This window comes from Mastomys coucha, unplaced genomic scaffold, assembly GCF_008632895.1.
Source record: "Mastomys coucha isolate ucsf_1 unplaced genomic scaffold, UCSF_Mcou_1 pScaffold1, whole genome shotgun sequence".
In the NCBI taxonomy this organism is placed as follows: Eukaryota; Metazoa; Chordata; class Mammalia; order Rodentia; family Muridae; genus Mastomys; species Mastomys coucha.
In genome coordinates this window covers 39,464,079-39,475,441 of record NW_022196891.1, presented here as the reverse complement: position 1 = coordinate 39,475,441, position 11,363 = coordinate 39,464,079, and positions in this window count along the sequence as shown.

Below are 11,363 nucleotides of genomic sequence, written 5' to 3'. Positions count from 1 at the left end.
TTATAATGTAAAACAAATTAAGATCTTTTTCTTGCTTGCCATATTATCATATTCTTATTTGAAACTTGTGCAAATAATGGTTGTTTCATCAAATTAGCTGTGTGTGACAGAATCCTTAACATTATTCTCAAAAAGAATTTAATTTTTCCTGATTTTATCAAACTCTTGTGACATGAAAGATATTAAAAGTGGCAGGCAATATATTTTAAGTGCTACTGTCAAAGAAATGTTTTGCTATAAATAAACAAGCCTTTTCTCCCAAGCTTAAGTAGGAATGAAATGCTATGTGCCTTCTTCCTACATTAGTACCGGTGGCCACAGGCCTGGAGAGACTTGTTAAGTTTGCTGGGAGTTTTTCATTATGCTAGATATTAAATTACATTCAATGGTATTTATGTTCAGAAGTATAGAAAAGTTGTAGTCCCATGAAAGTACTAATTTGTTGTTTATTACTGTGAATATAAGTACACTGAACTTTTGGATACTGTATTTTTTATTGAGTATATTGAGCAACAGCAGTAATTATGTTTCTAATGGTAAGAAGCACCCTGAATAGTATAATTTTTAATGAAATGCATCACAGCAAATCAGCAAGTATATTGAATTACTTATCATCAGTAAATTAGTATTACATTAGGGGTTATTAAAACCACACAGTTCAGATGAGGCACCACAGAAATGTGATTTGTTTACATTTGGGAGCCCAAGCCCAGGCTGTGCAGCTACTAGCTTCCTTTCCGATTACTGGTCTACTTTGCACCATCCCATGTTTATTCTTGCAAGCAAGCCAGTTGTATTCCTGCTCATGTTCTTTGTAAATTTTACTACTGTAAATTTTCTGCCTCCTGAACATATTAATTACAGGTTACTAAATTCTTATTACATCTGAGTGAATTTCTAGGAATAATATTGCAATGCCCATATACAATATCCCCTTTTCTAATTTTTTCCTATCCTTTTTTGGCATATTAAATTCTGATATTGAAATATTGCCTAAAATATTCAAGCAGCTTAGTGCTTCCCTCAGTGTCTGCACACCTTCCTTTTAGAATTTCACAGCAAGCTGTGTCTTATCTTGCCTCTCTCTCCAAGTATCTGATGAGAAACAGCTTTGCAATTCTCAAGACATACAAAACTTTACACCATTTTTAGCTTTAAAAAGTTCCTTCTGTAAAACTTAATAGCATATAAATCCAGCAATTTGTTATAATTAAAGCAATAAGGATGTTATTTCTGATTAAAAATGTGTCTTTAGCATTTCAGTACATATAAGCTTAGATATCACTACAGGATTTTGCAATTCAAAACCCTCTACCTGTTCTCATTACCACAAAAATTAATAAAATGTGAATCTAATATTTGTCTATCAGTGGTCTAATCCCTATGGTATATCTGTATAAACCTCATTAAGTATTTTAAATAAATGTACAAAAGTTCTGTTCTTATAAGGTTCCATTTGAATTCAAAATACTAATGGAAGACAGTAGGTTTCCATAAATTATCAGTGAGCAACTAATAAAGTCTTTGCTTAAAGGAGTAGCACATCATAATGAAGACTGGGAATGCAATTACACAATAGTATTAGCAGGACGAACAAAGCCACGCTGTAGCTTGACCCAAATTGGTCTGAAATATTAGTAGAAAGTTAAGTACGAAAACAGATAAACAAGAGTAGGTAATGCCAAACTTTGCAAGCCATTGGAAAGATTTAAAACTTCAGTCTAAGTGGAACAACAGGTGAAGTGTTCTATGAATCTAGACAGAAGTTTTCCCTCTCTGTTTTGGCTGTGTGTGTGTGTGTGTGTGTGTGTGTGTGTGTGTGTGTGTGTGTGTGTATGTGTGTTTCCAGCACTGGATTTATAAGTGCTGTGACAGTCAAACTAGGGATAGTTTGTGGAGGTATACACAAAATGAGGGAAGTTTCCACCATCACTCACCTTACAAGTTCATGGTACCTCAGAAAGATTCATAGCAATGGGAATAAAAATGTGCAGTTAAAATTTGAAGGGAAATCCAAACGTTCTTAATGGATTAGATATGTACTATGAGAGAACCACGGTGACCTGGACAGAGACATATCTTGACTTTAGATTAATTATCTGTATCCACTGAGATAAAATTTTAAATGAACAAAATAATGACAAAACTGGGGGCTGGAGAGATGGCTCAGTGGTTAAGAGCACTGACTGCTCTACTGAAGGTCATGAGTTCAAATCCCAGCAACCACATGGTGGCTCACAGCCATCCGTAATGAGATCTGATGCCCTCTTCTGGGATATCTGAAGATAGCTGCAATGTACTTACATATAATAATAAATAATGACAAAACTGATCTGCAAGGTAATGAAAATGAAGCTTTCACCCAGGAACAAATTCCCATCCAATTTGAGAAAATAAAAACATCCAGAGAAGAATAAAACTTTAGCTATTGGAGCATTGAACTGAAACTTTAATGGTGACTGTGAACACAGTATTCCATGAGTTTGCAAGGCCTTCAAATGACAGGAATTATTAAATTATTACTGTATACCCAGTGCTTGGAACACACAAACCCCTCAATTAACTACACTTTTGAGAACAGAAGGTTAAAGAATGGACATGCTTCATGGAGAAATGTCTCATTTGTTTACTTCTGAAAATAAAACCAGGGTTTTTAAGTATGATATTTCTAAACTAGAAGAGAGGAAAGAAGGGAAAGGAATTTATTTAATTAGAGTGCTCTTTTGCAAATATATTTTTACTGAGAATCAATTGTTTTGTCAAAAAAAGAAAGAAACATTTACCTAATATTAAATATACCTGAGATAAACAATCTTAAGCAAAGTGGTGTTTGTTTTTGCTTGTTTAACTAAGGTCTCATTTATGTATATATGTGTAATCATATTTGTGATTACGTTTCAATGTATACTTAGATCTCTACTGTTTTCACATATAACTTGCATCATAAAGGAAGATAATCAATTGTCATAATCTCAGTGGATTCAATGAGACATGTATTTGGTGTGGTAAGCGATACCCAAAAGTGTCATGAAAAATAAAATTATTCTGAAAGTATAAGCAATATTTTATGACTATGAATTTATACATATTTCATTTCAATGTATGTTGTCTTTGTTTGGATTTTCTGTTACATTTTGTCTTAGTTAATCAAATATTAATTGACTAAATCTACAATCACCTAGAGTTAGTGTGGTCAACCATCTTTTTGCTCCTGCTGTAAAGCTTTTCTGCTTGCTACCAAGGCTTCCCCACCAGGACAGACTGTAAGCTAATAAAGACTCTTTCTCTGTAAGAGGCTTTTGTAAATATATTTTGTAACAACAACAGACAATGTACATGGCATGCACTTCTCGAAGTGAAACCTGGAAATGTTTCTTTCTGGGATGTGTCAAAGACAGACTCAGGCTTCACTTCCTCCAAACCCAAACTCTTCAGTCAAGCACTTAGGAGATTAAAACATCGTCAACAGCATTTTGAGTTCATACTAACATGTCTAAACAACTCACTCAGGTGGAATGCTCATTACTGTCCCTATCACATCAAATCTGGGGAATGACTGCTATTTGGGGAACGTTTTTTCTACTGAGACTAATGCTTTAAGCCTTTGAAACCATTCTAGATTGCCCATAAATACAGCACACCAATACTTCTAATCCCCAGGAACATCGTTGTAAGCTTCCCCTCAGTCTCTAGTTTATCTAGTTCAGTTTGCAGCTCGATTATTTTAGAACTGACTCCTTCTGATTCACAGCTAAGGGCCCTGTTATAAATTCTTAGCTACTGAAATACATCAAAACTTTCTAAATTCACTTATTTATTATTTATTTATTTATATTTTATTAATCATTTTAGTCATTTACATTTCTAATGATATCCCCTTCTCCTTTACCTTTCCACCAGTCCCTCCATTCCATCCCCCCTTCTCCCTCTCCCTTTTCCCTCTATGAGGCTACTCCTCCAACCATTCACCCACTCCTGCCACCTACTCTGGGGCATCAAGCATCTCTGCCCTATCACTGATGTGAGATAAGGCCATTCTCAGCTACATATATATGTGTGTGTGTGTGTGTGTGTGTGTGTGTGTGTGTGTGTGTGTATGTATGTATATGTATATATGGAGTTCTGTATGTATACTCTTTGATTGGTAGTTTAGTTCCTGGGAGCTCTAGATGATCCAGTTTGTTGTGTTATTTGGTTTAATTTTCTTTAGTATTGTTTGGATAATGAGCTCCATGTTGCTTTTAAATTTATTTTCCTGAGCAAAAATTTCTTTATCTGGCTCAACAGTAAAGACACTCTTGGTCTTTCCTGTTTAATAAAACACTGTAACAGGCTGTATGTAACAGATTTGAAATCTCTCTGAAGTGAAGTTATTGAATCAACTGATGTTAAACATCACAGTTAGGATGATAACACAATGATACCAATATGTGATAGAAACTCTCATTCGATAATGAGATTCCATCTACCAGTCAAGTGTATTTTGGGTACACCTTTCAATGTACCTATCAATATTACATTGTCTTTACAGATATTATGCACACTTGAAGAACAAAGTGAATGAAACAAGTAAATAAAAACAATAAATTTCTATATTTTGGAAGGTATGATGAAATGGTATAGCCTTTGGAACACTATGAAGACCACTTACAAGGCAGATTTTTAACAAGAAATGAGATAATGCAACTCGTGATTAAAAACTACCAACTGATCAAAAGATAAATGGTCCCATATAACAATGATTTTTGAACATCTAAGCAAGTAAGGAACAGTATAGTTTGGTTAGAAATTGTTATATTTAAATGTCTTGCAGTATCCCAGAAAAAAAAAAGTTCTTTAATTTTCACTAGCAGGAATAAACTTTTTCAACAGGAAGATCATCTGAACAAAAAAGAAATCCCAAATAAAACATTGAATATAGATATCACACTGAAAGTCTAAAATTGGATATGATTTACTTCCTAAAAAAGATAAGAAAGCTAATTTATTCTTGCACTTCCTTGTTTAGAGACACTGTAACTTACTGATTTATTTATAGTCATCCATAAAGTTTTAGGAAGACAGAAGATTTTGCTGTCAGAGAGAAGCAGCACTTAACCAGAACTTTCCATTTTCAAAGAGAAAAGTGACAAGCCTCATAAGAAGATAAAATGATTAAGAGCTAGGATCTTCTTTCAAAGAGTTCACATTATGAAAAGACAGATTTCTTTTTCAATTAAATTATTGTATTTATTTACATTCCAAATGTTAGTCCCCTTTACAGTCCCCCTTTTGCATCTGAGATGGAGTTCTCCAACCCACCTACCCAGCCACACTTCATACCCAACAGCATCCCCTTTCCCTGGGTCAACAAGTTTGTACAGGATTAGGCACATCCTCTGCCACTGAGGACTGACAAGGCAGTCATCTGCTATATATGTGCCTGGACTCATCAACCAGCCCATGTATGCTCCTTGATTGTTAAGTTAGTAAATTTGCATCAGTGGTAAATGAGCTTTTGATATAGGTAGGCACACACTGAACAGAAATTTTCAGAATAGTGCCTCCCCACTCCCCACTACAAGTAGCAAATATTTTTATACAGATGCATATCTTTAAGGATATGTAGGAATTTAATGCAGGAAACACGTCAGCAATTAGAATGAGGGTACTAGAAAGAAAAAAACCGTAGTTCCTCTGACTAGAATAATGTAGAAAGGTTTTCTGTGCTAAAGCTTGAAGACTTAAGAACCATGTCAGAGAGTTGGGGTTTTAATTTGTCATGTGATTTAGAAAGTCTAAAGTGACCCTGTAAGATAGAAAAAAAAATGGGTCAACCTCTAAGATCAAGAATTTATAAATGCAACCTCATGAAACTGAAAACATTCTGTAAGGCAAGGGGCATCATAGTCAATAGGACAAATCAGCAACCTAAAGATTGGGAAAAAAAATCTTCACTAACCCAATATCCAATAGAGGGTTAATATCCAAATTATATCAAGAACTCAAGAAGATAACCCCCACAAGACCAAACAACCCAATCAAGAAATTCAGTATAGAACTAAACAGAGAACTCACAACAGAGGAATTTAAAATGGACAAGAAATGTTCAAAGTCCTTACCAACCAAGGAAATACAAATCAAAACGACCCTGAGATTCTACCTTACACCAATCTGAATGACTTAGGTCAAAATTAATTAATTAATTAATTAATTAACTAATTAAAAAATTAAAAAAATGGGGACCAGCCAGGAGGCACAGGCCTCAGAAGTGGCAGGGCAGTCAGCACAGGATCCTTTCTACCTCCCTCATCACCTAGGGGGAACTGCAGATCCACAGCCATCTCTGCCCATTCCCCGAAAGCAGAGAGCTTGTCTTCGGAGAGTGCTCCAACCTAGGGATTCAGGACTCAGGAGGGAAGACTGATTCACAACACACTGCACATGAATCTTACCAGAGGAGAGCTGATCTCCCAAAAGTGCTGACACAGGCTTACAGACCCACAGGAGGAACAAGCTCCAGCCAGAGACAGCAAGAACATATAACACCAGAGATCAACAGATGGCAAAAGGCAAATGCAAGAATCTTATCAGCAGAAACCAAGACTACGTGGCTTAATCAGAACTTAGTACTCCCACCAAAGCAAGTGCTGGGAATCTCAAAACACCAGAAAAGCAATATTTGGATCTAAAACTATATCTCACAATGGTAATAGAGGAATTTAAGAAGAGCATGAATAATTCCCTTAAAGAAATACAGGAGAACAGAGGTAAATAGGTTCAAGTCCTTAAGGAGGAAACACAAAAATCCCTTAAAGAATTATAGGAAAGCACAACCAAAGAGGTGAAGGAATTAAGCAAAACCATCCAGGACTAAAAATGGAGGTAGAAACAGTTGAGAAGTCACAAAGAGAGACAACTCTGGAGATAGAAATCCTAGGAAAGAAGTCAGGATCCATAGATGCAAGCATCACCAACAGAATACAAGAGATAGAATAGAGAATCTCAGGGGCAGAAGATAACATAGAAGACATTGACACAATAATCAAAGAAAAGGCAAAATGCAAAAAGTTCCTAACCCAAAACATCCAGAAATCCAGGACACAATGAGAAAACAAAACCTAAGGATAATAGGTATAGAAGAGAGTAAAGATCTCCAATTTAAAGGGCCAGTAAATATCTTCAACAAAATTATAGAAGAAAACTTTGCTAACCTAAAGAAAGAGATGCCCATGAACATACAAGAAACCTACAGAACTCCAAATAGACTGGACCAGAAAAAAATTCCTCCTGCCACATAATAGTCAAAACAGCAAATGCACAAAACTAGTAAAGAATATTTAAAGTACTGAGGGAAAAAAGTCAAGTAACATATAGAGGCAAGCCTATCAGAATTACACCAGACTCATTGTCAGAGAGTATAAAAGTCAGAAGATCCAGGGTTGATGTCATACAGATCATAAGAGAACACAAATGCCAGCCCAGGCTACTATACCCAGCAAAACTCTCAATCACCATAGATGTTAAAACCAAAATATTTCATGACAAACCAAATTTACACAGTATCTTTCCACAAATCCAGCCCTTCAAAGATTATTAAATGGAAAACTTCAACACAAGGAGGGAAACTACTTCCTAGAAAAAGCAAAAAGGTAATTTTCCAACAAAATTAAAAGAAGATAGCCACATGAACAGAATTCCAAATCTAACAACAAAAATAACAGGAAGCAACAATTACCTTTCCTTAATATCTATTAATATCAATGGACCCAATTCCCAAATAAAAAGACATAGATGATCAGACTGGGAACATAAACAGGACCCAACATTTATTTGCATACAGGAAACCCACCTCAGTGTCAAAGACAGATACTACCTCAGAATAAAAGGCTGGAAAACAATTTTCCAAGACAATGGTCCCAAGAAAAAAGCTAGAATAGCCATTCTAATATCGAATAAAATGGACTTTCACCCTAAGGTGATCAAAAAAGATAAAGGGGAACACTTCATATTCATCAGACGTATGGTCTATCTGAAAGCTCTAGAACAAAAAGAAACAAATTTACCCAAGAGGAATTAAAGGCAGGAAATAATCAAACTCAGGGCTGAAATCAACCAAATAGAAACAAAAAGAGCTATAACAAGAATTAACCAAACCAGTACCTGGTTCCTTGAGAAAATCAACAAAATAGATAAACCTTTAGCCCAACTAACTAGAAGGCACAGAGACAGTATCCTACTTAACAAGATCAGAAATGAAAAGAGAGACATAACAACAGACACTGAGAAAATCCAAAAAATCATGAGAGCCTACTACAAAAGCCTATACTCAACACAACTGGAAAACCTGGATGAAATGGACAATTTCTAGACAGATACCAGGTTACAGATACAAAGTTAATTCAAGATCAGATCAATGATCTAAAAAGTCCCATATCTGCTAATGAAATAGAAACAGTCATTAGTAGTCTCCCAACCAAAAAAAGGCCCAGGACCAGATGGGTTTATGTAGAGTTTTTCAGACCTTCAAAGAAGACCTAATACTAATACTCCTCAAAATATTCCACAAAATAGAAGCAGAAGGTACTCTACCCAATTTGTTCTTTGAAGCCACAGTCACACTGATAACTAAACCACACAAAGACCTAAGAAAGAAAGAAAACTTCAGACCAATTTCCCTTATGAATATCGATGCAAAAATACTCAATGAAATTCTTGCAAACTGAATCCAAGAACATATCAAAACCATCATCCATCATGATCAAGTAGGCTTCATCCCAGGGACGCAGGGATGGTTCAATATTCAGAAATTTGTCAACATAATTCACTATAAAAACAAACTCAAAGAAAAAAAACATATGATCATCTCTTTAGATGCCGAGAAAGCATTTGACAAAATCCAACATCCCTTCATGATAAAAGTCTTGGAAAGATCAGGAATTCAAGGCGCATACATAAACATAGAAAAAGCAATATTCAGCAAACCAGTAGCCAACATCAAACTAAATGGAGAGAAACTTGATGTAATCCCACTAAAATCAGGGACTAGACAATGCTGCCCACTTTCTCCCTACCTATTCAATATTGTACTTGAAGTCCTAGCAAGAACAACTAGACAACAAAAGTAGATCAAAGGGATATGAATTGGAAAGGAAGAAGACAAATTATCACTATTTGCTGAGGATATGATAGTATACTTAAGTGACCCCAAAAATTCCACAAGAGAATTATTAAACCTGACAAACAACTTCAGCCAGGTAGCGGGATATAAAATTAACTCAAGCAAATCAGTGGCCTTCCTCTACGCAAAGGATAAACAAGATGAGAAAGAAATTAGGGAAACAACATCCTTCACAATAGTCACAAATAATATAAAAAGCCTCGGTGTGATTCTAACTAAACAAGTAACAGATATGTTTGACAAAACTTCAAGTTTCTGGAGAAGGAAACTGAAGAAGATCTCAGAAGATGGAAAGAACTTTCAGGCTCGTGGATTGGCAGGATTAATTAAAATGGCCATCTTGCCTAAAGCAATCTACAGACTCAAGCAACCCCCATAAAAATTCAAACTCAATTCTTCAAAGAGTTAGAAAGAACAATTTGCAGATTCATCTGGAATAATAAAAAACCCAGGATAGCCCAAACTATTCTCAACAATAATGGAACCTCTGGTGGAATCACAATCCTGGTCCTTAAGCTGTACTACAGAGCAATTGTGATAAACATTGCATGGTATTGGTAAAGTGACAGGCAGGTAGATTAATGGAATAGAATTGAAGACCCAGAAATGAACCTACAAACTTAGGGCCACTTGATCTTTGACAATGGAGCTAAAACCATCCAGTGGAAAAAAGACAGCATTTTAAACAAATGGTACTGGCTCAACTGGCTGTTAGCATGTAGAAGAATGCAAATGGATCCATTCCTAGCTCCTTGTATAAAGCTCAAGTCCAAGTGGATCAAGGACCTCCACATCAAACCAGATACACTGAAACTAATAGAAAAGAAAGTGGTGATGGGCCTTGAGCACATAGGCACAGGGAAAAATTTCCTGAACAGAACACCAATAGCTTATGCTCTAAGATCAAAAATTGACTAATGGGACCTCATGAAACTGCAAAGCTTCCATAAGGCAAAAGACACTGTCAATAGGACAAAACAACAACCAACAAATTGGGAAAAGATCTTTACCAATCCTATATCCAACAGAGGGCTAATATCCAATATATTCAAAGAACACAAGAAATTAGACTCCAGGGAACCAACTAACCCTATTAAAAAATGGGATACAGAGCTAAACAAAGAATTCTCAACTGATGTATACTGAATGGCTAAGAAGCACCTAAAGAAATGTTCAACATCCATAGTAATCAAGGGAAATGCAAATCAAAACAACCCTGAGATTCCACCTCACACCAGTCAGAATGGCTAGGATAAAAAACTTAGGTGACAGCAGGTGCTGGAGAGGTTGTGGAGAAAGAGGAACACTCCTTTCACTGCTGGTGGGACTGGACACTGGTACAACCACTTTGGAAATCAGTTCAGCGTTTCCTCTGGAAATTGGACATAGTACTACCAGAGGACCCAGCTATACCACTCCTGGGAAAATATTCAGACGATGCTCCAACATGTGATAAGGACTCATTCCCCATTATGTTCATAGCTGCCTTTTTTATAATAACCAGAAACTGGAAACAACCTAGATGTCCCTCAACAGAAGAATGGATACAGAAAATGTGTTACATCTACACAATGGAGTACTACTCAGCTATGAAAAACAATGATGGAAATGGATGGATCTGGCGAATATCATCCTGAGTGAGGTAACCCAATCACAAAAGAACACACATGGTATGCATTCTTTTATAAGTGTATATTAGTCCAGAAGATCAGAATACACAAAGTACAATCCACGAACCACAAGATACTCAAGAAGAAGGAAGACCAAAGTGTGAATACTTTGTTCCTTCTTAAAAGGGGGAACAAAATACCCATGGAAGGAGTTGCAGAGACAAACTATGGAGCAGAGACTGAAGGACAATCCAGAGATAGCCCCACCTGGGAATCCTTCCCATATTCAATCATCAAATCCAGACCCTATTGTTGATGCCAGCAAGTGCTGGCTGACAGGAGCCTTACATAGTTGTCTCCTGAGAGGCTCTGAAAGTACGTGACTAATACAGAAATAGAGGCTCACAGCTGTCCATTGGACTGAGTACAGGTCCCCAATGAAGGAGCTAGAGAAAGGACCCAAGAGCTGAAGGGATTGCAGCCCTTTAGGAGGAACAACAATGTGAACTACCTAGTACCCTCAGAGCTCCCAGGGACTAAACCACCAACCAAAGAGTTCACATGGTGGCACTAATGACTCCAGGAGCATATAT